Source organism: Balaenoptera physalus (assembly GCF_965194825.1).
Source record: "Balaenoptera physalus genome assembly, chromosome: 14".
NCBI lineage: Eukaryota > Metazoa > Chordata > Mammalia > Artiodactyla > Balaenopteridae > Balaenoptera > Balaenoptera physalus.
In genome coordinates this window covers 96,764,326-96,792,206 of record NC_138893.1, presented here as the reverse complement: position 1 = coordinate 96,792,206, position 27,881 = coordinate 96,764,326, and positions in this window count along the sequence as shown.

The window sequence follows — 27,881 nt, the reverse complement described above, 5'->3', positions numbered from 1 at the left end:
AGAAATGAGGGGCGTTTTGAAAACCTTTCCGGATCACACGGTGTACCAACTTCTGGGTTTCTCATGCATGCTTTCGATGTAGGAAGATGCCCTTGAACCTGGAGATTTGGGACCCATGGGATGGGTACCACACAGTATTACTTTTAAGGGTCTGCGTTTGCTCACCCAACCTCACCAAACCTCTCAGCCCCAAGAGTGTCCACCCTTATGTCTCAATCAACTGTGGGTCTAGATATGGTCAATCCAGGTGGCATCACAGCCCCTGAACGAATTTTGTAAGAATTTCTCTCTCTTTCACTGTCTTTGTTTCACGGGTTTTTAAAAGTAATTGATTTTTATAATGGGGTTTACCTGCTTTTCACTGCTGTGTTTTTGCCGCTTTACACCCACTTGACTCACTTACAGAGAGATATCAATGCATAGGTTTTAAGATTCTTACTAGTCAGATATATTCTTGGGCGGTGAATAGGGGGTGTTGAGTCCAATTCACTGAGCAAGGAGTAGGTCTTGTCTATTACCTATTGGGTTTATGGAACGGTATCTGAGCTAATTTGAAACCCTTGTTTTATGCATCACCCCACCTCACCTTTCCCGTTAAGCAGCCATAGTGTGTTTTCTAAACGTGTTACCCTGCTCTGATTTGTAATTCAGTTCAAGGGTAGCGGTTTTTAAATTCCCTCTATAAGTGATATCTTATGATAAGTATCTTTTTCTGTGTGACTTATTTCACTTAGAATCGTCCTACCTAAATCCACTCATCTTGCTGCTACTAGCCTTATGACGTTGATTTCATGGCTGAGTGATATTCCATTGTACATAAGGACCACAACTTCTTTATCCATTTTTCTCTTTCCTGGGATATTTAAGGTGTAACGAAGTGGAGGTTCTTGTCAACAGAGCAGCCCTAAACTTTGGGGTGCCTGTGTCTTGTTGATTTTTAGTTTTCCCAATTTATACGCCCATGAGTGGAAGTGCCCTATGCCCCCTAAGCTGATTTTTTTCGATGTTTCAGGACACACCGTGCACTTCTCCAGAGTGGCTGTTGGCAATTTACATCCCGCCCATCAGCGTAGCCAGGCTCCCGTTTCTCCATGGCCTGTTTTGCATTTCTGGTTTTGACACTTTATTCAGCATGGCCCTTTTGACCGATGGGAAGCGAGACTTCTTTGTAGCGCTGATTTGCCTTTCCAGGTTGCTTGGTTGGCCAAAAAGGGCGTATGCGTTTTTTCCTGAATATATTCAGGAAAAAACGCATACGCCCTTTTTGGCCAAGGGCATCATTGTCGAGGTTTTGCCGCTTTTCCTGTGCTTTAAAGGCGATTCGAATCTCCCTCCTGAAATCTGTTTCCTGCAATTCTGCCTTGCTTTCCAATCCTCTTCGTTGCCTTCCCTCAATATATTTGTGGACGAGAGTCATCATTTATAAGTCTGCAGGTTTGTGAAATGCAGTGCCCCTGAGCTCCATTTTTCAACTCGCTTTCTTGGGAGCTGGCCGCAAAAGCGCAGGATTGCTTCAGGCCCTATTCTGGTCCCGGGCGGCAGGCTGAGCCTGTGGTTAATTCTTCTTCCTGATGGGAAAATAGAGTGACCTGTGCCTGTCCCAACACCTAGATCTAGTCTCTCATTGGTTCCCCCTCTTCCCGTTCATCCTCAGGACAAATTGCAACCTGTACGGAACTGGAGGTTAAAGGTGCTGATTCTCCAAGGAGGGAGATTGCTAGTAAAGCGGCTGGAATGGCAAACCCGAGCACAAGGAGATGAGAAATGAGGTGCGTTTTGAAAACCTTTCCGGATCACACGGTGTACCATTTTCTGGGTTTCTCATGCATGCTTTCGATGTAGGAAGATGCCCTTGAACCTGGAGATTTGGGACCCATGGGATGGGTACCACGCAGTATTACTGTAAAGGGTCTGCGTTTGCTCACCCAACCTCACCAAACCTCTCAGCCCCAAGAGTGTCCACCCTTATGTCTCAATCAACTGTGGGTCTAGATATGGTCAGTCCAGGTGGCATCACAGCCCCTGATCGAATTTTGTAAGAATTTCTCTCTCTTTCACTGTCTTTGTTTCACGGGTTTTTAAAAGTAATTGATTTTTATAATGGGGTTTACCTGCTTTTCACTGCTGTGTTTTTGCCGCTTTACACCCACTGGACTCACTTACAGAGAGATATCAATGCATAGGTTTTAAGATTCTTACTAGTCAGATATATTCTTGGGCGGTGAATAGGGGGTGTTGAGTCCAATTCACTGAGCAAGGAGTAGGTCTTGTCTATTACCTATTGGGTTTATGGAACGGTATCTGAGCTAATTTGAAACCCTTGTTTTATGCATCACCCCACCTCACCTTTCCCGTTAAGCAGCCATAGTGTGTTTTCTAAACGTGTTACCCTGCTCTGATTTGTAATTCAGTTCAAGGGTAGCGGTTTTTATATTCCCTCTATAAGTGATATCTTATGATCAGTATCTTTTTTTGTGTGACTTATTTCACTTAGAATCGTCCTACCTAAATCCACTCATCTTGCTGCTACTAGCCTTATGACGTTGATTTCATGGCTGAGTGATATTCCATTGTACATAAGGACCACAACTTCTTTTTCCATTTTTCTCTTTCCTGGGATATTTAAGGTGTAACGAAGTGGAGGTTCTTGTCAACAGAGCAGCCCTCAACTTTGGGGTGCCTGTGTCTTGCTGATTTTTAGTTTTCCCAATTTATACGCCCATGAGTGGAAGTGCCCTATGCTCCCTAAGCTGATTTTTTTCGATGTTTCAGGACACACCGTGCACTTCTCCAGAGTGGCTGTTGGCAATTTACATCCCGCCCATCAGCGTAGCCAGGCTCCCGTTTCTCCATGGCCTGTTTTGCATTTCTGGTTTGGACACTTTATTCAGCATGGCCCTTTTGACCGATGGGAAGCGAGACTTCTTTGTAGCGCTGATTTGCCTTTCCAGGTTGCTTGGTTGGCCAAAAAGGGCGTATGCGTTTTTTCCTGAATATATTCAGGAAAAAACGCATACGCCCTTTTTGGCCAAGGGCATCATTGTCGAGGTTTTGCCGCTTTTCCTGTGCTTTAAAGGCGATTCGAATCTCCCTCCTGAAATCTGTTTCCTGCAATTCTGCCTTGCTTTCCAATCCTCTTCGTTGCCTTCCCTCAATATATTTGTGGACGAGAGTCATCATTTATAAGTCTGCAGGTTTGTGAATTGCAGTGCCCCTGAGCTCCATTTTTCAACTCGCTTTCTTGGGAGCTGGCCGCAAAAGCGCAGGATTGCTTCAGGCCCTATTCTGGTCCCGGGCGGCAGGCTGAGCCTGTGGTTAATTCTTCTTCCTGATGGGAAAATAGAGTGACCTGTGCCTGTCCCAACACCTAGAGCTAGTCTCTCATTGGTTCCCCCTCTTCCCGTTCATCCTCAGGACAAATTGCAACCTGTACGGAACAGGAGGTTAAAGGTGCTGATTCTCCAAGGAGGGAGATTGCTAGTAAAGCGGCTGGAATGGCAAACCCGAGCACAAGGAGATGAGAAATGAGGTGCGTTTTGAAAACCTTTCCGGATCACACGGTGTACCATTTTCTGGGTTTCTCATGCATGCTTTCGATGTAGGAAGATGCCCTTGAACCTGGAGATTTGGGACCCATGGGATGGGTACCACGCAGTATTACTGTAAAGGGTCTGCGTTTGCTCACCCAACCTCACCAAACCTCTCAGCCCCAAGAGTGTCCACCCTTATGTCTCAATCAACTGTGGGTCTAGATATGGTCAGTCCAGGTGGCATCACAGCCCCTGATCGAATTTTGTAAGAATTTCTCTCTCTTTCACTGTCTTTGTTTCACGGGTTTTTAAAAGTAATTGATTTTTATAATGGGGTTTACCTGCTTTTCACTGCTGTGTTTTTGCCGCTTTACACCCACTGGACTCACTTACAGAGAGATATCAATGCATAGGTTTTAAGATTCTTACTAGTCAGATATATTCTTGGGCGGTGAATAGGGGGTGTTGAGTCCAATTCACTGAGCAAGGAGTAGGTCTTGTCTATTACCTATTGGGTTTATGGAACGGTATCTGAGCTAATTTGAAACCCTTGTTTTATGCATCACCCCACCTCACCTTTCCCGTTAAGCAGCCATAGTGTGTTTTCTAAACGTGTTACCCTGCTCTGATTTGTAATTCAGTTCAAGGGTAGCGGTTTTTATATTCCCTCTATAAGTGATATCTTATGATCAGTATCTTTTTTTGTGTGACTTATTTCACTTAGAATCGTCCTACCTAAATCCACTCATCTTGCTGCTACTAGCCTTATGACGTTGATTTCATGGCTGAGTGATATTCCATTGTACATAAGGACCACAACTTCTTTTTCCATTTTTCTCTTTCCTGGGATATTTAAGGTGTAACGAAGTGAAGGTTCTTGTCAACAGAGCAGCCCTCAACTTTGGGGTGCCTGTGTCTTGCTGATTTTTAGTTTTCCCAATTTATACGCCCATGAGTGGAAGTGCCCTATGCTCCCTAAGCTGATTTTTTTCGATGTTTCAGGACACACCGTGCACTTCTCCAGAGTGGCTGTTGGCAATTTACATCCCGCCCATCAGCGTAGCCAGGCTCCCGTTTCTCCATGGCCTGTTTTGCATTTCTGGTTTGGACACTTTATTCAGCATGGCCCTTTTGACCGATGGGAAGCGAGACTTCTTTGTAGCGCTGATTTGCCTTTCCAGGTTGCTTGGTTGGCCAAAAAGGGCGTATGCGTTTTTTCCTGAATATATTCAGGAAAAAACGCATACGCCCTTTTTGGCCAAGGGCATCATTGTCGAGGTTTTGCCGCTTTTCCTGTGCTTTAAAGGCGATTCGAATCTCCCTCCTGAAATCTGTTTCCTGCAATTCTGCCTTGCTTTCCAATCCTCTTCGTTGCCTTCCCTCAATATATTTGTGGACGAGAGTCATCATTTATAAGTCTGCAGGTTTGTGAATTGCAGTGCCCCTGAGCTCCATTTTTCAACTCGCTTTCTTGGGAGCTGGCCGCAAAAGCGCAGGATTGCTTCAGGCCCTATTCTGGTCCCGGGCGGCAGGCTGAGCCTGTGGTTAATTCTTCTTCCTGATGGGAAAATAGAGTGACCTGTGCCTGTCCCAACACCTAGAGCTAGTCTCTCATTGGTTCCCCCTCTTCCCGTTCATCCTCAGGACAAATTGCAACCTGTACGGAACAGGAGGTTAAAGGTGCTGATTCTCCAAGGAGGGAGATTGCTAGTAAAGCGGCTGGAATGGCAAACACGAGCACAAGGAGATGAGAAATGAGGTGCGTTTTGAAAACCTTTCCGGATCACACGGTGTACCATCTTCTGGGTTTCTCATGCATGCTTTCGATGTAGGAAGATGCCCCCTAACCTGGAGATTTGGGACCCATGGGATGGGTACCATGCAGTATTACTTTAAAGGGTCTGCGTTTGCTCACCCAACCTCACCAAACCTCTCAGCCCCAAGAGTTTCCACCCTTATGTCTCAATCAGCTGTGGGTCTAGATATGGTCAATCCAGGTGGCATCACAGCCCCTGAACGAATTTTGTAAGAATTTCTCTGTCTTTAACTGTCTTTGTTTCACGGGTTTTTAAAAGTAATTGATTTTTATAATGGGGTTTACCTGCTTTTCACTGCTGTGTTTTTGCCGCTTTACACCCACTTGACTCACTTACAGAGAGATATCAATGCATAGGTTTTAAGATTCTTACTAGTCAGATATATTCTTGGGCGGTGAATAGGGGGTGTTGAGTCCAATTCACTGAGCAAGGAGTAGGTCTTGTCTATTACCTATTGGGTTTATGGAACGGTATCTGAGCTAATTTGAAACCCTTGTTTTATGCATCACCCCACCTCACCTTTCCCGTTAAGCAGCCATAGTGTGTTTTCTAAACGTGTTACCCTGCTCTGATTTGTAATTCAGTTCAAGTGTAGCGGTTTTTAAATTCCCTCTATAAGTGATATCTTATGATAAGTATCTTTTTCTGTGTGACTTATTTCACTTAGAATCGTCCTACCTAAATCCACTCATCTTGCTGCTACTAGCCTTATGACGTTGATTTCATGGCTGAGTGATATTCCATTGTACATAAGGACCACAACTTCTTTATCCATTTTTCTCTTTCCTGGGATATTTAAGGTGTAACGAAGTGGAGGTTCTTGTCAACAGAGCAGCCCTAAACTTTGGGGTGCCTGTGTCTTGTTGATTTTTAGTTTTCCCAATTTATACGCCCATGAGTGGAAGTGCCCTATGCCCCCTAAGCTGATTTTTTTCGATGTTTCAGGACACACCGTGCACTTCTCCAGAGTGGCTGTTGGCAATTTACATCCCGCCCATCAGCGTAGCCAGGCTCCCGTTTCTCCATGGCCTGTTTTGCATTTCTGGTTTTGACACTTTATTCAGCATGGCCCTTTTGACCGATGGGAAGCGAGACTTCTTTGTAGCGCTGATTTGCCTTTCCAGGTTGCTTGGTTGGCCAAAAAGGGCGTATGCGTTTTTTCCTGAATATATTCAGGAAAAAACGCATACGCCCTTTTTGGCCAAGGGCATCATTGTCGAGGTTTTGCCGCTTTTCCTGTGCTTTAAAGGCGATTCGAATCTCCCTCCTGAAATCTGTTTCCTGCAATTCTGCCTTGCTTTCCAATCCTCTTCGTTGCCTTCCCTCAATATATTTGTGGACGAGAGTCATCATTTATAAGTCTGCAGGTTTGTGAATTGCAGTGCCCCTGAGCTCCATTTTTCAACTCGCTTTCTTGGGAGCTGGCCGCAAAAGCGCAGGATTGCTTCAGGCCCTATTCTGGTCCCGGGCGGCAGGCTGAGCCTGTGGTTAATTCTTCTTCCTGATGGGAAAATAGAGTGACCTGTGCCTGTCCCAACACCTAGATCTAGTCTCTCATTGGTTCCCCCTCTTCCCGTTCATCCTCAGGACAAATTGCAACCTGTACGGAACTGGAGGTTAAAGGTGCTGATTCTCCAAGGAGGGAGATTGCTAGTAAAGCGGCTGGAATGGCAAACCCGAGCACAAGGAGATGAGAAATGAGGTGCGTTTTGAAAACCTTTCCGGATCACACGGTGTACCATTTTCTGGGTTTCTCATGCATGCTTTCGATGTAGGAAGATGCCCTTGAACCTGGAGATTTGGGACCCATGGGATGGGTACCACGCAGTATTACTGTAAAGGGTCTGCGTTTGCTCACCCAACCTCACCAAACCTCTCAGCCCCAAGAGTGTCCACCCTTATGTCTCAATCAACTGTGGGTCTAGATATGGTCAGTCCAGGTGGCATCACAGCCCCTGATCGAATTTTGTAAGAATTTCTCTCTCTTTCACTGTCTTTGTTTCACGGGTTTTTAAAAGTAATTGATTTTTATAATGGGGTTTACCTGCTTTGCACTGCTGTGTTTTTGCCGCTTTACACCCACTGGACTCACTTACAGAGAGATATCAATGCATAGGTTTTAAGATTCTTACTAGTCAGATATATTCTTGGGCGGTGAATAGGGGGTGTTGAGTCCAATTCACTGAGCAAGGAGTAGGTCTTGTCTATTACCTATTGGGTTTATGGAACGGTATCTGAGCTAATTTGAAACCCTTGTTTTATGCATCACCCCACCTCACCTTTCCCGTTAAGCAGCCATAGTGTGTTTTCTAAACGTGTTACCCTGCTCTGATTTGTAATTCAGTTCAAGGGTAGCGGTTTTTATATTCCCTCTATAAGTGATATCTTATGATAAGTATCTTTTTCTGTGTGACTTATTTCACTTAGAATCGTCCTACCTAAATCCACTCATCTTGCTGCTACTAGCCTTATGACGTTGATTTCATGGCTGAGTGATATTCCATTGTACATAAGGACCACAACTTCTTTATCCATTTTTCTCTTTCCTGGGATATTTAATGTGTAACGAAGTGGAGGTTCTTGTCAACAGAGCAGCCCTAAACTTTGGGGTGCCTGTGTCTTGCTGATTTTTAGTTTTCCCAATTTATACGCCCATGAGTGGAAGTGACCTATGCTCCCTAAGCTGATTTTTTTCGATGTTTCAGGACACACCGTGCACTTCTCCAGAGTGGCTGTTGGCAATTTACATCCCGCCCATCAGCGTAGCCAGGCTCCCGTTTCTCCATGGCCTGTCTTGCATTTCTGGTTTTGACACTTTATTCAGCATGGCCCTTTTGACCGATGGGAAGCGAGACTTCTTTGTAGCGCTGATTTGCCTTTCCAGGTTGCCTGGTTGGCCAAAAAGGGCGTATGCGTTTTTTCCTGAATATATTCAGGAAAAAACGCATACGCCCTTTTTGGCCAAGGGCATCATTGTCGAGGTTTTGCCGCTTTTCCTGTGCTTTAAAGGCGATTCGAATCTCCCTCCTGAAATCTGTTTCCTGCAATTCTGCCTTGCTTTCCAATCCTCTTCGTTGCCTTCCCTCAATATATTTGTGGACGAGAGTCATCATTTATAAGTCTGCAGGTTTGTGAATTGCAGTGCCCCTGAGCTCCATTTTTCAACTCGCTTTCTTGGGAGCTGGCCGCAAAAGCGCAGGATTGCTTCAGGCCCTATTCTGGTCCAGGGCGGCAGGCTGAGCCTGTGGTTAATTCTTCTTCCTGATGGGAAAATAGAGTGACCTGTGCCTGTCCCAACACCTAGAGCTAGTCTCTCATTGGTTCCCCCTCTTCCCGTTCATCCTCAGGACAAATTGCAACCTGTACGGAACAGGAGGTTAAAGGTGCTGATTCTCCAAGGAGGGAGATTGCTAGTAAAGCGGCTGGAATGGCAAACACGAGCACAAGGAGATGAGAAATGAGGTGCGTTTTGAAAACCTTTCCGGATCACACGGTGTACCATCTTCTGGGTTTCTCATGCATGCTTTCGATGTAGGAAGATGCCCCCTAACCTGGAGATTTGGGACCCATGGGATGGGTACCATGCAGTATTACTTTAAAGGGTCTGCGTTTGCTCACCCAACCTCACCAAACCTCTCAGCCCCAAGAGTTTCCACCCTTATGTCTCAATCAGCTGTGGGTCTAGATATGGTCAATCCAGGTGGCATCACAGCCCCTGAACGAATTTTGTAAGAATTTCTCTCTCTTTAACTGTCTTTGTTTCACGGGTTTTTAAAAGTAATTGATTTTTATAATGGGGTTTACCTGCTTTTCACTGCTGTGTTTTTGCCGCTTTACACCCACTTGACTCACTTACAGAGAGATATCAATGCATAGGTTTTAAGATTCTTACTAGTCAGATATATTCTTGGGCGGTGAATAGGGGGTGTTGAGTCCAATTCACTGAGCAAGGAGTAGGTCTTGTCTATTACCTATTGGGTTTATGGAACGGTATCTGAGCTAATTTGAAACCCTTGTTTTATGCATCACCCCACCTCACCTTTCCCGTTAAGCAGCCATAGTGTGTTTTCTAAACGTGTTACCCTGCTCTGATTTGTAATTCAGTTCAAGGGTAGCGGTTTTTAAATTCCCTCTATAAGTGATATCTTATGATAAGTATCTTTTTCTGTGTGACTTATTTCACTTAGAATCGTCCTACCTAAATCCACTCATCTTGCTGCTACTAGCCTTATGACGTTGATTTCATGGCTGAGTGATATTCCATTGTACATAAGGACCACAACTTCTTTATCCATTTTTCTCTTTCCTGGGATATTTAAGGTGTAACGAAGTGGAGGTTCTTGTCAACAGAGCAGCCCTAAACTTTGGGGTGCCTGTGTCTTGCTGATTTTTAGTTTTCCCAATTTATACGCCCATGAGTGGAAGTGCCCTATGCTCCCTAAGCTGATTTTTTTCGATGTTTCAGGACACACCGTGCACTTCTCCAGAGTGGCTGTTGGCAATTTACATCCCGCCCATCAGCGTAGCCAGGCTCCCGTTTCTCCGTGGCCTGTTTTGCATTTCTGGTTTTGACACTTTATTCAGTATGGCCCTTTTGACCGATGGGAAGCGAGACTTCTTTGTAGCGCTGATTTGCCTTTCCAGGTTGCTTGGTTGGCCAAAAAGGGCGTATGCGTTTTTTCCTGAATATATTCAGGAAAAAACGCATACGCCCTTTTTGGCCAAGGGCATCATTGTCGAGGTTTTGCCGCTTTTCCTGTGCTTTAAAGGCGATTCGAATCTCCATCCTGAAATCTGTTTCCTGCAATTCTGCCTTGCTTTCCAATCCTCTTCGTTGCCTTCCCTCAATATATTTGTGGACGAGAGTCATCATTTATAAGTCTGCAGGTTTGTGAATTGCAGTGCCCCTGAGCTCCATTTTTCAACTCGCTTTCTTGGGAGCTGGCCGCAAAAGCGCAGGATTGCTTCAGGCCCTATTCTGGTCCCGGGCGGCAGGCTGAGCCTGTGGTTAATTCTTCTTCCTGATGGGAAAATAGAGTGACCTGTGCCTGTCCCAACACCTAGAGCTAGTCTCTCATTGGTTCCCCCTCTTCCCGTTCATCCTCAGGACAAATTGCAACCTGTACGGAACAGGAGGTTAAAGGTGCTGATTCTCCAAGGAGGGAGATTGCTAGTAAAGTGGCTGGAATGGCAAACCCGAGCACAAGGAGATGAGAAATGAGGTGTGTTTTGAAAACCTTTCCGGATCACACGGTGTACCATCTTCTGGGTTTCTCATGCATGCTTTCGATGTAGGAAGATGCCCTTGAACCTGGAGATTTGGGACCCATGGGATGGGTACCATGCAGTATTACTTTAAAGGGTCTGCGTTTGCTCACCCAACCTCACCAAACCTCTCAGCCCCAAGAGTTTCCACCCTTATGTCTCAATCAGCTGTGGGTCTAGATATGGTCAATCCAGGTGGCATCACAGCCCCTGAACGAATTTTGTAAGAATTTCTCTCTCTTTAACTGTCTTTGTTTCACGGGTTTTTAAAAGTAATTGATTTTTATAATGGGGTTTACCTGCTTTTCACTGCTGTGTTTTTGCCGCTTTTCACCCACTTGACTCACTTACAGAGAGATATCAATGCATAGGTTTTAAGATTCTTACTAGTCAGATATATTCTTGGGCGGTGAATAGGGGGTGTTGAGTCCAATTCACTGAGCAAGGAGTAGGTCTTGTCTATTACCTATTGGGTTTATGGAACGGTATCTGAGCTAATTTGAAACCCTTGTTTTATGCATCACCCCACCTCCCCTTTCCCGTTAAGCAGCCATAGTGTGTTTTCTAAACGTGTTACCCTGCTCTGATTTGTAATTCAGTTCAAGGGTAGCGGTTTTTATATTCCCTCTATAAGTGATATCTTATGATAAGTATCTTTTTCTGTGTGACTTATTTCACTTAGAATCGTCCTACCTAAATCCACTCATCTTGCTGCTACTAGCCTTATGACGTTGATTTCATGGCTGAGTGATATTCCATTGTACATAAGGACCACAACTTCTTTATCCATTTTTCTCTTTCCTGGGATATTTAAGGTGTAACGAAGTGGAGGTTCTTGTCAACAGAGCAGCCCTAAACTTTGGGGTGCCTGTGTCTTGCTGATTTTTAGTTTTCCCAATTTATACGCCCATGAGTGGAAGTGCCCTATGCTCCCTAAGCTGATTTTTTTCGATGTTTCAGGACACACCGTGCACTTCTCCAGAGTGGCTGTTGGCAATTTACATCCCGCCCATCAGCGTAGCCAGGCTCCCGTTTCTCCATGGCCTGTTTTGCATTTCTGGTTTTGACACTTTATTCAGCATGGCCCTTTTGACCGATGGGAAGCGAGACTTCTTTGTAGCGCTGATTTGCCTTTCCAGGTTGCTTGGTTGGCCAAAAAGGGCGTATGCGTTTTTTCCTGAATATATTCAGGAAAAAACGCATACGCCCTTTTTGGCCAAGGGCATCATTGTCGAGGTTTTGCCGCTTTTCCTGTGCTTTAAAGGCGATTCGAATCTCCCTCCTGAAATCTGTTTCCTGCAATTCTGCCTTGCTTTCCAATCCTCTTCGTTGCCTTCCCTCAATATATTTGTGGACGAGAGTCATCATTTATAAGTCTGCAGGTTTGTGAATTGCAGTGCCCCTGAGCTCCATTTTTCAACTCGCTTTCTTGGGAGCTGGCCGCAAAAGCGCAGGATTGCTTCAGGCCCTATTCTGGTCCCGGGCGGCAGGCTGAGCCTGTGGTTAATTCTTCTTCCTGATGGGAAAATAGAGTGACCTGTGCCTGTCCCAACACCTAGAGCTAGTCTCTCATTGGTTCCCCCTCTTCCCGTTCATCCTCAGGAGAAATTGCAACCTGTACGGAACAGGAGGTTAAAGGTGCTGATTCTCCAAGGAGGGAGATTGCTAGTAAAGCGGCTGGAATGGCAAACACGAGCACAAGGAGATGAGAAATGAGGTGCGTTTTGAAAACCTTTCCGGATCACACGGTGTACCATCTTCTGGGTTTCTCATGCATGCTTTCGATGTAGGAAGATGCCCCCTAACCTGGAGATTTGGGACCCATGGGATGGGTACCATGCAGTATTACTTTAAAGGGTCTGCGTTTGCTCACCCAACCTCACCAAACCTCTCAGCCCCAAGAGTTTCCACCCTTATGTCTCAATCAGCTGTGGGTCTAGATATGGTCAATCCAGGTGGCATCACAGCCCCTGAACGAATTTTGTAAGAATTTCTCTCTCTTTAACTGTCTTTGTTTCACGGGTTTTTAAAAGTAATTGATTTTTATAATGGGGTTTACCTGCTTTTCACTGCTGTGTTTTTGCCGCTTTTCACCCACTGGACTCACTTACAGAGAGATATCAATGCATAGGTTTTAAGATTCTTACTAGTCAGATATATTCTTGGGCGGTGAATAGGGGGTGTTGAGTCCAATTCACTGAGCAAGGAGTAGGTCTTGTCTATTACCTATTGGGTTTATGGAACGGTATCTGAGCTAATTTGAAACCCTTGTTTTATGCATCACCCCACCTCACCTTTCCCGTTAAGCAGCCATAGTGTGTTTTCTAAACGTGTTACCCTGCTCTGATTTGTAATTCAGTTCAAGGGTAGCGGTTTTTAAATTCCCTCTATAAGTGATATCTTATGATAAGTATCTTTTTCTGTGTGACTTATTTCACTTAGAATCGTCCTACCTAAATCCACTCATCTTGCTGCTACTAGCCTTATGACGTTGATTTCATGGCTGAGTGATATTCCATTGTACATAAGGACCACAACTTCTTTATCCATTTTTCTCTTTCCTGGGATATTTAAGGTGTAACGAAGTGGAGGTTCTTGTCAACAGAGCAGCCCTAAACTTTGGGGTGCCTGTGTCTTGCTGATTTTTAGTTTTCCCAATTTATACGCCCATGAGTGGAAGTGCCCTATGCTCCCTAAGCTGATTTTTTTCGATGTTTCAGGACACACCGTGCACTTCTCCAGAGTGGCTGTTGGCAATTTACATCCCGCCCATCAGCGTAGCCAGGCTCCCGTTTCTCCATGGCCTGTTTTGCATTTCTGGTTTTGACACTTTATTCAGCATGGCCCTTTTGACCGATGGGAAGCGAGACTTCTTTGTAGCGCTGATTTGCCTTTCCAGGTTGCTTGGTTGGCCAAAAAGGGCGTATGCGTTGTTTCCTGAATATATTCAGGAAAAAACGCATACGCCCTTTTTGGCCAAGGGCATCATTGTCGAGGTTTTGCCGCTTTTCCTGTGCTTTAAAGGCGATTCGAATCTCCCTCCTGAAATCTGTTTCCTGCAATTCTGCCTTGCTTTCCAATCCTCTTCGTTGCCTTCCCTCAATATATTTGTGGACGAGAGTCATCATTTATAAGTCTGCAGGTTTGTGAATTGCAGTGCCCCTGAGCTCCATTTTTCAACTCGCTTTCTTGGGAGCTGGCCGCAAAAGCGCAGGATTGCTTCAGGCCCTATTCTGGTCCCGGGCGGCAGGCTGAGCCTGTGGTTAATTCTTCTTCCTGATGGGAAAATAGAGTGACCTGTGCCTGTCCCAACACCTAGAGCTAGTCTCTCATTGGTTCCCCCTCTTCCCGTTCATCCTCAGGACAAATTGCAACCTGTACGGAACAGGAGGTTAAAGGTGCTGATTCTCCAAGGAGGGAGATTGCTAGTAAAGCGGCTGGAATGGCAAACACGAGCACAAGGAGATGAGAAATGAGGTGCGTTTTGAAAACCTTTCCGGATCACACGGTGTACCATCTTCTGGGTTTCTCATGCATGCTTTCGATGTAGGAAGATGCCCCCTAACCTGGAGATTTGGGACCCATGGGATGGGTACCATGCAGTATTACTTTAAAGGGTCTGCGTTTGCTCACCCAACCTCACCAAACCTCTCAGCCCCAAGAGTTTCCACCCTTATGTCTCAATCAGCTGTGGGTCTAGATATGGTCAATCCAGGTGGCATCACAGCCCCTGAACGAATTTTGTAAAAATTTCTCTGTCTTTAACTGTCTTTGTTTCACGGGTTTTTAAAAGTAATTGATTTTTATAATGGGGTTTACCTGCTTTTCACTGCTGTGTTTTTGCCGCTTTACACCCACTTGAGTCACTTACAGAGAGATATCAATGCATAGGTTTTAAGATTCTTACTAGTCAGATATATTCTTGGGCGGTGAATAGGGGGTGTTGAGTCCAATTCACTGAGCAAGGAGTAGGTCTTGTCTATTACCTATTGGGTTTATGGAACGGTATCTGAGCTAATTTGAAACCCTTGTTTTATGCATCACCCCACCTCACCTTTCCCGTTAAGCAGCCATAGTGTGTTTTCTAAACGTGTTACCCTGCTCTGATTTGTAATTCAGTTCAAGGGTAGCGGTTTTTAAATTCCCTCTATAAGTGATATCTTATGATAAGTATCTTTTTCTGTGTGACTTATTTCACTTAGAATCGTCCTACCTAAATCCACTCATCTTGCTGCTACTAGCCTTATGACGTTGATTTCATGGCTGAGTGATATTCCATTGTACATAAGGACCACAACTTCTTTATCCATTTTTCTCTTTCCTGGGATATTTAAGGTGTAACGAAGTGGAGGTTCTTGTCAACAGAGCAGCCCTAAACTTTGGGGTGCCTGTGTCTTGCTGATTTTTAGTTTTCCCAATTTATACGCCCATGAGTGGAAGTGCCCTATGCCCCCTAAGCTGATTTTTTTCGAATTTTCAGGACACACCGTGCACTTCTCCAGAGTGGCTGTTGGCAATTTACATCCCGCCCATCAGCGTAGCCAGGCTCCCGTTTCTCCATGGCCTGTTTTGCATTTCTGGTTTTGACACTTTATTCAGCATGGCCCTTTTGACCGATGGGAAGCGAGACTTCTTTGTAGCGCTGATTTGCCTTTCCAGGTTGCTTGGTTGGCCAAAAAGGGCGTATGCGTTTTTTCCTGAATATATTCAGGAAAAAACGCATACGCCCTTTTTGGCCAAGGGCATCATTGTCGAGGTTTTGCCGCTTTTCCTGTGCTTTAAAGGCGATTCGAATCTCCCTCCTGAAATCTGTTTCCTGCAATTCTGCCATGCTTTCCAATCCTCTTCGTTGCCTTCCCTCAATATATTTGTGGACGAGAGTCATCATTTATAAGTCTGCAGGTTTGTGAATTGCAGTGCCCCTGAGCTCCATTTTTCAACTCGCTTTCTTGGGAGCTGGCCGCAAAAGCGCAGGATTGCTTCAGGCCCTATTCTGGTCCCGGGCGGCAGGCTGAGCCTGTGGTTAATTCTTCTTCCTGATGGGAAAATAGAGTGACCTGTGCCTGTCCCAACACCTAGAGCTAGTCTCTCATTGGTTCCCCCTCTTCCCGTTCATCCTCAGGACAAATTGCAACCTGTACGGAACAGGAGGTTAAAGGTGCTGATTCTCCAAGGAGGGAGATTGCTAGTAAAGCGGCTGGAATGGCAAACACGAGCACAAGGAGATGAGAAATGAGGTGCGTTTTGAAAACCTTTCCGGATCACACGGTGTACCATCTTCTGGGTTTCTCATGCATGCTTTCGATGTAGGAAGATGCCCCCTAACCTGGAGATTTGGGACCCATGGGATGGGTACCATGCAGTATTACTTTAAAGGGTCTGCGTTTGCTCACCCAACCTCACCAAACCTCTCAGCCCCAAGAGTTTCCACCCTTATGTCTCAATCAGCTGTGGGTCTAGATATGGTCAATCCAGGTGGCATCACAGCCCCTGAACGAATTTTGTAAGAATTTCTCTCTCTTTAACTGTCTTTGTTTCACGGGTTTTTAAAAGTAATTGATTTTTATAATGGGGTTTACCTGCTTTTCACTGCTGTGTTTTTGCCGCTTTTCACCCACTGGACTCACTTACAGAGAGATATCAATGCATAGGTTTTAAGATTCTTACTAGTCAGATATATTCTTGGGCGGTGAATAGGGGGTGTTGAGTCCAATTCACTGAGCAAGGAGTAGGTCTTGTCTATTACCTATTGGGTTTATGGAACGGTATCTGAGCTAATTTGAAACCCTTGTTTTATGCATCACCCCACCTCACCTTTCCCGTTAAGCAGCCATAGTGTGTTTTCTAAACGTGTTACCCTGCTCTGATTTGTAATTCAGTTCAAGGGTAGCGGTTTTTAAATTCCCTCTATAAGTGATATCTTATGATAAGTATCTTTTTCTGTGTGACTTATTTCACTTAGAATCGTCCTACCTAAATCCACTCATCTTGCTGCTACTAGCCTTATGACGTTGATTTCATGGCTGAGTGATATTCCATTGTACATAAGGACCACAACTTCTTTATCCATTTTTCTCTTTCCTGGGATATTTAAGGTGTAACGAAGTGGAGGTTCTTGTCAACAGAGCAGCCCTAAACTTTGGGGTGCCTGTGTCTTGCTGATTTTTAGTTTTCCCAATTTATACGCCCATGAGTGGAAGTGCCCTATGCTCCCTAAGCTGATTTTTTTCGATGTTTCAGGACACACCGTGCACTTCTCCAGAGTGGCTGTTGGCAATTTACATCCCGCCCATCAGCGTAGCCAGGCTCCCGTTTCTCCATGGCCTGTTTTGCATTTCTGGTTTTGACACTTTATTCAGCATGGCCCTTTTGACCGATGGGAAGCGAGACTTCTTTGTAGCGCTGATTTGCCTTTCCAGGTTGCTTGGTTGGCCAAAAAGGGCGTATGCGTTGTTTCCTGAATATATTCAGGAAAAAACGCATACGCCCTTTTTGGCCAAGGGCATCATTGTCGAGGTTTTGCCGCTTTTCCTGTGCTTTAAAGGCGATTCGAATCTCCCTCCTGAAATCTGTTTCCTGCAATTCTGCCTTGCTTTCCAATCCTCTTCGTTGCCTTCCCTCAATATATTTGTGGACGAGAGTCATCATTTATAAGTCTGCAGGTTTGTGAATTGCAGTGCCCCTGAGCTCCATTTTTCAACTCGCTTTCTTGGGAGCTGGCCGCAAAAGCGCAGGATTGCTTCAGGCCCTATTCTGGTCCCGGGCGGCAGGCTGAGCCTGTGGTTAATTCTTCTTCCTGATGGGAAAATAGAGTGACCTGTGCCTGTCCCAACACCTAGAGCTAGTCTCTCATTGGTTCCCCCTCTTCCCGTTCATCCTCAGGACAAATTGCAACCTGTACGGAACAGGAGGTTAAAGGTGCTGATTCTCCAAGGAGGGAGATTGCTAGTAAAGCGGCTGGAATGGCAAACACGAGCACAAGGAGATGAGAAATGAGGTGCGTTTTGAAAACCTTTCCGGATCACACGGTGTACCATCTTCTGGGTTTCTCATGCATGCTTTCGATGTAGGAAGATGCCCCCTAACCTGGAGATTTGGGACCCATGGGATGGGTACCATGCAGTATTACTTTAAAGGGTCTGCGTTTGCTCACCCAACCTCACCAAACCTCTCAGCCCCAAGAGTTTCCACCCTTATGTCTCAATCAGCTGTGGGTCTAGATATGGTCAATCCAGGTGGCATCACAGCCCCTGAACGAATTTTGTAAGAATTTCTCTCTCTTTAACTGTCTTTGTTTCACGGGTTTTTAAAAGTAATTGATTTTTATAATGGGGTTTACCTGCTTTTCACTGCTGTGTTTTTGCCGCTTTTCACCCACTGGACTCACTTACAGAGAGATATCAATGCATAGGTTTTAAGATTCTTACTAGTCAGATATATTCTTGGGCGGTGAATAGGGGGTGTTGAGTCCAATTCACTGAGCAAGGAGTAGGTCTTGTCTATTACCTATTGGGTTTATGGAACGGTATCTGAGCTAATTTGAAACCCTTGTTTTATGCATCACCCCACCTCACCTTTCCCGTTAAGCAGCCATAGTGTGTTTTCTAAACGTGTTACCCTGCTCTGATTTGTAATTCAGTTCAAGGGTAGCGGTTTTTAAATTCCCTCTATAAGTGATATCTTATGATAAGTATCTTTTTCTGTGTGACTTATTTCACTTAGAATCGTCCTACCTAAATCCACTCATCTTGCTGCTACTAGCCTTATGACGTTGATTTCATGGCTGAGTGATATTCCATTGTACATAAGGACCACAACTTCTTTATCCATTTTTCTCTTTCCTGGGATATTTAAGGTGTAACGAAGTGGAGGTTCTTGTCAACAGAGCAGCCCTAAACTTTGGGGTGCCTGTGTCTTGCTGATTTTTAGTTTTCCCAATTTATACGCCCATGAGTGGAAGTGCCCTATGCTCCCTAAGCTGATTTTTTTCGATGTTTCAGGACACACCGTGCACTTCTCCAGAGTGGCTGTTGGCAATTTACATCCCGCCCATCAGCGTAGCCAGGCTCCCGTTTCTCCATGGCCTGTTTTGCATTTCTGGTTTTGACACTTTATTCAGCATGGCCCTTTTGACCGATGGGAAGCGAGACTTCTTTGTAGCGCTGATTTGCCTTTCCAGGTTGCTTGGTTGGCCAAAAAGGGCGTATGCGTTGTTTCCTGAATATATTCAGGAAAAAACGCATACGCCCTTTTTGGCCAAGGGCATCATTGTCGAGGTTTTGCCGCTTTTCCTGTGCTTTAAAGGCGATTCGAATCTCCCTCCTGAAATCTGTTTCCTGCAATTCTGCCTTGCTTTCCAATCCTCTTCGTTGCCTTCCCTCAATATATTTGTGGACGAGAGTCATCATTTATAAGTCTGCAGGTTTGTGAATTGCAGTGCCCCTGAGCTCCATTTTTCAACTCGCTTTCTTGGGAGCTGGCCGCAAAAGCGCAGGATTGCTTCAGGCCCTATTCTGGTCCCGGGCGGCAGGCTGAGCCTGTGGTTAATTCTTCTTCCTGATGGGAAAATAGAGTGACCTGTGCCTGTCCCAACACCTAGAGCTAGTCTCTCATTGGTTCCCCCTCTTCCCGTTCATCCTCAGGACAAATTGCAACCTGTACGGAACAGGAGGTTAAAGGTGCTGATTCTCCAAGGAGGGAGATTGCTAGTAAAGCGGCTGGAATGGCAAACACGAGCACAAGGAGATGAGAAATGAGGTGCGTTTTGAAAACCTTTCCGGATCACACGGTGTACCATCTTCTGGGTTTCTCATGCATGCTTTCGATGTAGGAAGATGCCCCCTAACCTGGAGATTTGGGACCCATGGGATGGGTACCATGCAGTATTACTTTAAAGGGTCTGCGTTTGCTCACCCAACCTCACCAAACCTCTCAGCCCCAAGAGTTTCCACCCTTATGTCTCAATCAGCTGTGGGTCTAGATATGGTCAATCCAGGTGGCATCACAGCCCCTGAACGAATTTTGTAAAAATTTCTCTGTCTTTAACTGTCTTTGTTTCACGGGTTTTTAAAAGTAATTGATTTTTATAATGGGGTTTACCTGCTTTTCACTGCTGTGTTTTTGCCGCTTTACACCCACTTGAGTCACTTACAGAGAGATATCAATGCATAGGTTTTAAGATTCTTACTAGTCAGATATATTCTTGGGCGGTGAATAGGGGGTGTTGAGTCCAATTCACTGAGCAAGGAGTAGGTCTTGTCTATTACCTATTGGGTTTATGGAACGGTATCTGAGCTAATTTGAAACCCTTGTTTTATGCATCACCCCACCTCACCTTTCCCGTTAAGCAGCCATAGTGTGTTTTCTAAACGTGTTACCCTGCTCTGATTTGTAATTCAGTTCAAGGGTAGCGGTTTTTAAATTCCCTCTATAAGTGATATCTTATGATAAGTATCTTTTTCTGTGTGACTTATTTCACTTAGAATCGTCCTACCTAAATCCACTCATCTTGCTGCTACTAGCCTTATGACGTTGATTTCATGGCTGAGTGATATTCCATTGTACATAAGGACCACAACTTCTTTATCCATTTTTCTCTTTCCTGGGATATTTAAGGTGTAACGAAGTGGAGGTTCTTGTCAACAGAGCAGCCCTAAACTTTGGGGTGCCTGTGTCTTGCTGATTTTTAGTTTTCCCAATTTATACGCCCATGAGTGGAAGTGCCCTATGCCCCCTAAGCTGATTTTTTTCGATGTTTCAGGACACACCGTGCACTTCTCCAGAGTGGCTGTTGGCAATTTACATCCCGCCCATCAGCGTAGCCAGGCTCCCGTTTCTCCATGGCCTGTTTTGCATTTCTGGTTTTGACACTTTATTCAGCATGGCCCTTTTGACCGATGGGAAGCGAGACTTCTTTGTAGCGCTGATTTGCCTTTCCAGGTTGCTTGGTTGGCCAAAAAGGGCGTATGCGTTTTTTCCTGAATATATTCAGGAAAAAACGCATACGCCCTTTTTGGCCAAGGGCATCATTGTCGAGGTTTTGCCGCTTTTCCTGTGCTTTAAAGGCGATTCGAATCTCCCTCCTGAAATCTGTTTCCTGCAATTCTGCCTTGCTTTCCAATCCTCTTCGTTGCCTTCCCTCAATATATTTGTGGACGAGAGTCATCATTTATAAGTCTGCAGGTTTGTGAATTGCAGTGCCCCTGAGCTCCATTTTTCAACTCGCTTTCTTGGGAGCTGGCCGCAAAAGCGCAGGATTGCTTCAGGCCCTATTCTGGTCCCGGGCGGCAGGCTGAGCCTGTGGTTAATTCTTCTTCCTGATGGGAAAATAGAGTGACCTGTGCCTGTCCCAACACCTAGAGCTAGTCTCTCATTGGTTCCCCCTCTTCCCGTTCATCCTCAGGACAAATTGCAACCTGTACGGAACAGGAGGTTAAAGGTGCTGATTCTCCAAGGAGGGAGATTGCTAGTAAAGTGGCTGGAATGGCAAACCCGAGCACAAGGAGATGAGAAATGAGGTGCGTTTTGAAAACCTTTCCGGATCACACGGTGTACCATCTTCTGGGTTTCTCATGCATGCTTTCGATGTAGGAAGATGCCCTTGAACCTGGAGATTTGGGACCCATGGGATGGATACCATGCAGTATTACTTTAAAGGGTCTGCGTTTGCTCACCCAACCTCACCAAACCTCTCAGCCCCAAGAGTTTCCACCCTTATGTCTCAATCAGCTGTGGGTCTAGATATGGTCAATCCAGGTGGCATCACAGCCCCTGAACGAATTTTGTAAGAATTTCTCTCTCTTTAACTGTCTTTGTTTCACGGGTTTTTAAAAGTAATTGATTTTTATAATGGGGTTTACTTGCTTTTCACTGCTGTGTTTTTGCCGCTTTACACCCACTTGACTCACTTACAGAGAGATATCAATGCATAGGTTTTAAGATTCTTACTAGTCAGATATATTCTTGGGCGGTGAATAGGGGGTGTTGAGTCCAATTCACTGAGCAAGGAGTAGGTCTTGTCTATTACCTATTGGGTTTATGGAACGGTATCTGAGCTAATTTGAAACCCTTGTTTTATGCATCACCCCACCTCACCTTTCCCGTTAAGCAGCCATAGTGTGTTTTCTAAACGTGTTACCCTGCTCTGATTTGTAATTCAGTTCAAGGGTAGCGGTTTTTATATTCCCTCTATAAGTGATATCTTATGATAAGTATCTTTTTCTGTGTGACTTATTTCACTTAGAATCGTCCTACCTAAATCCACTCATCTTGCTGCTACTAGCCTTATGACGTTGATTTCATGGCTGAGTGATATTCCATTGTACATAAGGACCACAACTTCTTTATCCATTTTTCTCTTTCCTGGGATATTTAAGGTGTAACGAAGTGGAGGTTCTTGTCAACAGAGCAGCCCTAAACTTTGGGGTGCCTGTGTCTTGCTGATTTTTAGTTTTCCCAATTTATACGCCCATGAGTGGAAGTGCCCTATGCTCCCTAAGCTGATTTTTTTCGATGTTTCAGGACACACCGTGCACTTCTCCAGAGTGGCTGTTGGCAATTTACATCCCGCCCATCAGCGTAGCCAGGCTCCCGTTTCTCCATGGCCTGTTTTGCATTTCTGGTTTTGACACTTTATTCAGCATGGCCCTTTTGACCGATGGGAAGCGAGACTTCTTTGTAACGCTGATTTGCCTTTCCAGGTTGCTTGGTTGGCCAAAAAGGGCGTATGCGTTTTTTCCTGAATATATTCAGGAAAAAACGCATACGCCCTTTTTGGCCAAGGGCATCATTGTCGAGGTTTTGCCGCTTTTCCTGTGCTTTAAAGGCGATTCGAATCTCCCTCCTGAAATCTGTTTCCTGCAATTCTGCCTTGCTTTCCAATCCTCTTCGTTGCCTTCCCTCAATATATTTGTGGACGAGAGTCATCATTTATAAGTCTGCAGGTTTGTGAATTGCAGTGCCCCTGAGCTCCATTTTTCAACTCGCTTTCTTGGGAGCTGGCCGCAAAAGCGCAGGATTGCTTCAGGCCCTATTCTGGTCCCGGCGGCAGGCTGAGCCTGTGGTTAATTCTTCTTCCTGATGGGAAAATAGAGTGACCTGTGCCTGTCCCAACACCTAGAGCTAGTCTCTCATTGGTTCCCCCTCTTCCCGTTCATCCTCAGGACAAATTGCAACCTGTACGGAACAGGAGGTTAAAGGTGCTGATTCTCCAAGGAGGGAGATTGCTAGTAAAGCGGCTGGAATGGCAAACCCGAGCACAAGGAGATGAGAAATGAGGTGCGTTTTGAAAACCTTTCCGGATCACACGGTGTACCATCTTCTGGGTTTCTCATGCATGCTTTCGATGTAGGAAGATGCCCTTGAACCTGGAGATTTGGGACCCATGGGATGGGTACCACGCAGTATTACTTTAAAGGGTCTGCGTTTGCTCACCCAACCTCACCAAACCTCTCAGCCCCAAGAGTGTCCACCCTTATGTCTCAATCAACTGTGGGTCTAGATATGGTCAATCCAGGTGGCATCACAGCCCCTGAACGAATTTTGTAAGAATTTCTCTCTCTTTCACTGTCTTTGTTTCACGGGTTTTTAAAAGTAATTGATTTTTATAATGGGGTTTACCTGCTTTTCACTGCTGTGTTTTTGCCGCTTTACACCCACTGGACTCACTTACAGAGAGATATCAATGCATAGGTTTTAAGATTCTTACTAGTCAGATATATTCTTGGGCGGTGAATAGGGGGTGTTGAGTCCAATTCACTGAGCAAGGAGTAGGTCTTGTCTATTACCTATTGGGTTTATGGAACGGTATCTGAGCTAATTTGAAACCCTTGTTTTATGCATCACCCCACCTCACCTTTCCCGTTAAGCAGCCATAGTGTGTTTTCTAAACGTGTTACCCTGCTCTGATTTGTAATTCAGTTCAAGGGTAGCGGTTTTTATATTCCCTCTATAAGTGATATCTTATGATAAGTATCTTTTTCTGTGTGACTTATTTCACTTAGAATCGTCCTACCTAAATCCACTCATCTTGCTGCTACTAGCCTTATGACGTTGATTTCATGGCTGAGTGATATTCCATTGTACATAAGGACCACAACTTCTTTATCCATTTTTCTCTTTCCTGGGATATTTAAGGTGTAACGAAGTGGAGGTTCTTGTCAACAGAGCAGCCCTAAACTTTGGGGTGCCTGTGTCTTGCTGATTTTTAGTTTTCCCAATTTATACGCCCATGAGTGGAAGTGCCCTATGCTCCCTAAGCTGATTTTTTTCGATGTTTCAGGACACACCGTGCACTTCTCCAGAGTGGCTGTTGGCAATTTACATCCCGCCCATCAGCGTAGCCAGGCTCCCGTTTCTCCATGGCCTGGCTTGCATTTCTGGTTTTGACACTTTATTCAGCATGGCCCTTTTGACCGATGGGAAGCGAGACTTCTTTGTAGCGCTGATTTGCCTTTCCAGGTTGCCTGGTTGGCCAAAAAGGGCGTATGCGTTTTTTCCTGAATATATTCAGGAAAAAACGCATACGCCCTTTTTGGCCAAGGGCATCATTGTCGAGGTTTTGCCGCTTTTCCTGTGCTTTAAAGGCGATTCGAATCTCCCTCCTGAAATCTGTTTCCTGCAATTCTGCCTTGCTTTCCAATCCTCTTCGTTGCCTTCCCTCAATATATTTGTGGACGAGAGTCATCATTTATAAGTCTGCAGGTTTGTGAATTGCAGTGCCCCTGAGCTCCATTTTTCAACTCGCTTTCTTGGGAGCTGGCCGCAAAAGCGCAGGATTGCTTCAGGCCCTATTCTGGTCCCGGGCGGCAGGCTGAGCCTGTGGTTAATTCTTCTTCCTGATGGGAAAATAGAGTGACCTGTGCCTGTCCCAACACCTAGAGCTAGTCTCTCATTGGTTCCCCCTCTTCCCGTTCATCCTCAGGACAAATTGCAACCTGTACGGAACAGGAGGTTAAAGGTGCTGATTCTCCAAGGAGGGAGATTGCTAGTAAAGTGGCTGGAATGGCAAACCCGAGCACAAGGAGATGAGAAATGAGGTGTGTTTTGAAAACCTTTCCGGATCACACGGTGTACCATCTTCTGGGTTTCTCATGCATGCTTTCGATGTAGGAAGATGCCCTTGAACCTGGAGATTTGGGACCCATGGGATGGGTACCATGCAGTATTACTTTAAAGGGTCTGCGTTTGCTCACCCAACCTCACCAAACCTCTCAGCCCCAAGAGTTTCCACCCTTATGTCTCAATCAGCTGTGGGTCTAGATATGGTCAATCCAGGTGGCATCACAGCCCCTGAACGAATTTTGTAAGAATTTCTCTCTCTTTAACTGTCTTTGTTTCACGGGTTTTTAAAAGTAATTGATTTTTATAATGGGGTTTACTTGCTTTTCACTGCTGTGTTTTTGCCGCTTTACACCCACTTGACTCACTTACAGAGAGATATCAATGCATAGGTTTTAAGATTCTTACTAGTCAGATATATTCTTGGGCGGTGAATAGGGGGTGTTGAGTCCAATTCACTGAGCAAGGAGTAGGTCTTGTCTATTACCTATTGGGTTTATGGAACGGTATCTGAGCTAATTTGAAACCCTTGTTTTATGCATCACCCCACCTCACCTTTCCCGTTAAGCAGCCATAGTGTGTTTTCTAAACGTGTTACCCTGCTCTGATTTGTAATTCAGTTCAAGGGTAGCGGTTTTTATATTCCCTCTATAAGTGATATCTTATGATAAGTATCTTTTTCTGTGTGACTTATTTCACTTAGAATCGTCCTACCTAAATCCACTCATCTTGCTGCTACTAGCCTTATGACGTTGATTTCATGGCTGAGTGATATTCCATTGTACATAAGGACCACAACTTCTTTATCCATTTTTCTCTTTCCTGGGATATTTAAGGTGTAACGAAGTGGAGGTTCTTGTCAACAGAGCAGCCCTAAACTTTGGGGTGCCTGTGTCTTGCTGATTTTTAGTTTTCCCAATTTATACGCCCATGAGTGGAAGTGCCCTATGCTCCCTAAGCTGATTTTTTTCGATGTTTCAGGACACACCGTGCACTTCTCCAGAGTGGCTGTTGGCAATTTACATCCCGCCCATCAGCGTAGCCAGGCTCCCGTTTCTCCATGGCCTGTTTTGCATTTCTGGTTTTGACACTTTATTCAGCATGGCCCTTTTGACCGATGGGAAGCGAGACTTCTTTGTAACGCTGATTTGCCTTTCCAGGTTGCTTGGTTGGCCAAAAAGGGCGTATGCGTTTTTTCCTGAATATATTCAGGAAAAAACGCATACGCCCTTTTTGGCCAAGGGCATCATTGTCGAGGTTTTGCCGCTTTTCCTGTGCTTTAAAGGCGATTCGAATCTCCCTCCTGAAATCTGTTTCCTGCAATTCTGCCTTGCTTTCCAATCCTCTTCGTTGCCTTCCCTCAATATATTTGTGGACGAGAGTCATCATTTATAAGTCTGCAGGTTTGTGAATTGCAGTGCCCCTGAGCTCCATTTTTCAACTCGCTTTCTTGGGAGCTGGCCGCAAAAGCGCAGGATTGCTTCAGGCCCTATTCTGGTCCCGGCGGCAGGCTGAGCCTGTGGTTAATTCTTCTTCCTGATGGGAAAATAGAGTGACCTGTGCCTGTCCCAACACCTAGAGCTAGTCTCTCATTGGTTCCCCCTCTTCCCGTTCATCCTCAGGACAAATTGCAACCTGTACGGAACAGGAGGTTAAAGGTGCTGATTCTCCAAGGAGGGAGATTGCTAGTAAAGCGGCTGGAATGGCAAACCCGAGCACAAGGAGATGAGAAATGAGGTGCGTTTTGAAAACCTTTCCGGATCACACGGTGTACCATCTTCTGGGTTTCTCATGCATGCTTTCGATGTAGGAAGATGCCCTTGAACCTGGAGATTTGGGACCCATGGGATGGGTACCACGCAGTATTACTTTAAAGGGTCTGCGTTTGCTCACCCAACCTCACCAAACCTCTCAGCCCCAAGAGTGTCCACCCTTATGTCTCAATCAACTGTGGGTCTAGATATGGTCAATCCAGGTGGCATCACAGCCCCTGAACGAATTTTGTAAGAATTTCTCTCTCTTTCACTGTCTTTGTTTCACGGGTTTTTAAAAGTAATTGATTTTTATAATGGGGTTTACCTGCTTTTCACTGCTGTGTTTTTGCCGCTTTACACCCACTGGACTCACTTACAGAGAGATATCAATGCATAGGTTTTAAGATTCTTACTAGTCAGATATATTCTTGGGCGGTGAATAGGGGGTGTTGAGTCCAATTCACTGAGCAAGGAGTAGGTCTTGTCTATTACCTATTGGGTTTATGGAACGGTATCTGAGCTAATTTGAAACCCTTGTTTTATGCATCACCCCACCTCACCTTTCCCGTTAAGCAGCCATAGTGTGTTTTCTAAACGTGTTACCCTGCTCTGATTTGTAATTCAGTTCAAGGGTAGCGGTTTTTATATTCCCTCTATAAGTGATATCTTATGATAAGTATCTTTTTCTGTGTGACTTATTTCACTTAGAATCGTCCTACCTAAATCCACTCATCTTGCTGCTACTAGCCTTATGACGTTGATTTCATGGCTGAGTGATATTCCATTGTACATAAGGACCACAACTTCTTTATCCATTTTTCTCTTTCCTGGGATATTTAAGGTGTAACGAAGTGGAGGTTCTTGTCAACAGAGCAGCCCTAAACTTTGGGGTGCCTGTGTCTTGCTGATTTTTAGTTTTCCCAATTTATACGCCCATGAGTGGAAGTGCCCTATGCTCCCTAAGCTGATTTTTTTCGATGTTTCAGGACACACCGTGCACTTCTCCAGAGTGGCTGTTGGCAATTTACATCCCGCCCATCAGCGTAGCCAGGCTCCCGTTTCTCCATGGCCTGTTTTGCATTTCTGGTTTTGACACTTTATTCAGCATGGCCCTTTTGACCGATGGGAAGCGAGACTTCTTTGTAGCGCTGATTTGCCTTTCCAGGTTGCTTGGTTGGCCAAAAAGGGCGTATGCGTTTTTTCCTGAATATATTCAGGGAAAAAACGCATACGCCCTTTTTGGCCAAGGGCATCATTGTCGAGGTTTTGCCGCTTTTCCTGTGCTTTAAAGGCGATTCGAATCTCCCTCCTGAAATCTGTTTCCTGCAATTCTGCCTTGCTTTCCAATCCTCTTCGTTGCCTTCCCTCAATATATTTGTGGACGAGAGTCATCATTTATAAGTCTGCAGGTTTGTGAATTGCAGTGCCCCTGAGCTCCATTTTTCAACTCGCTTTCT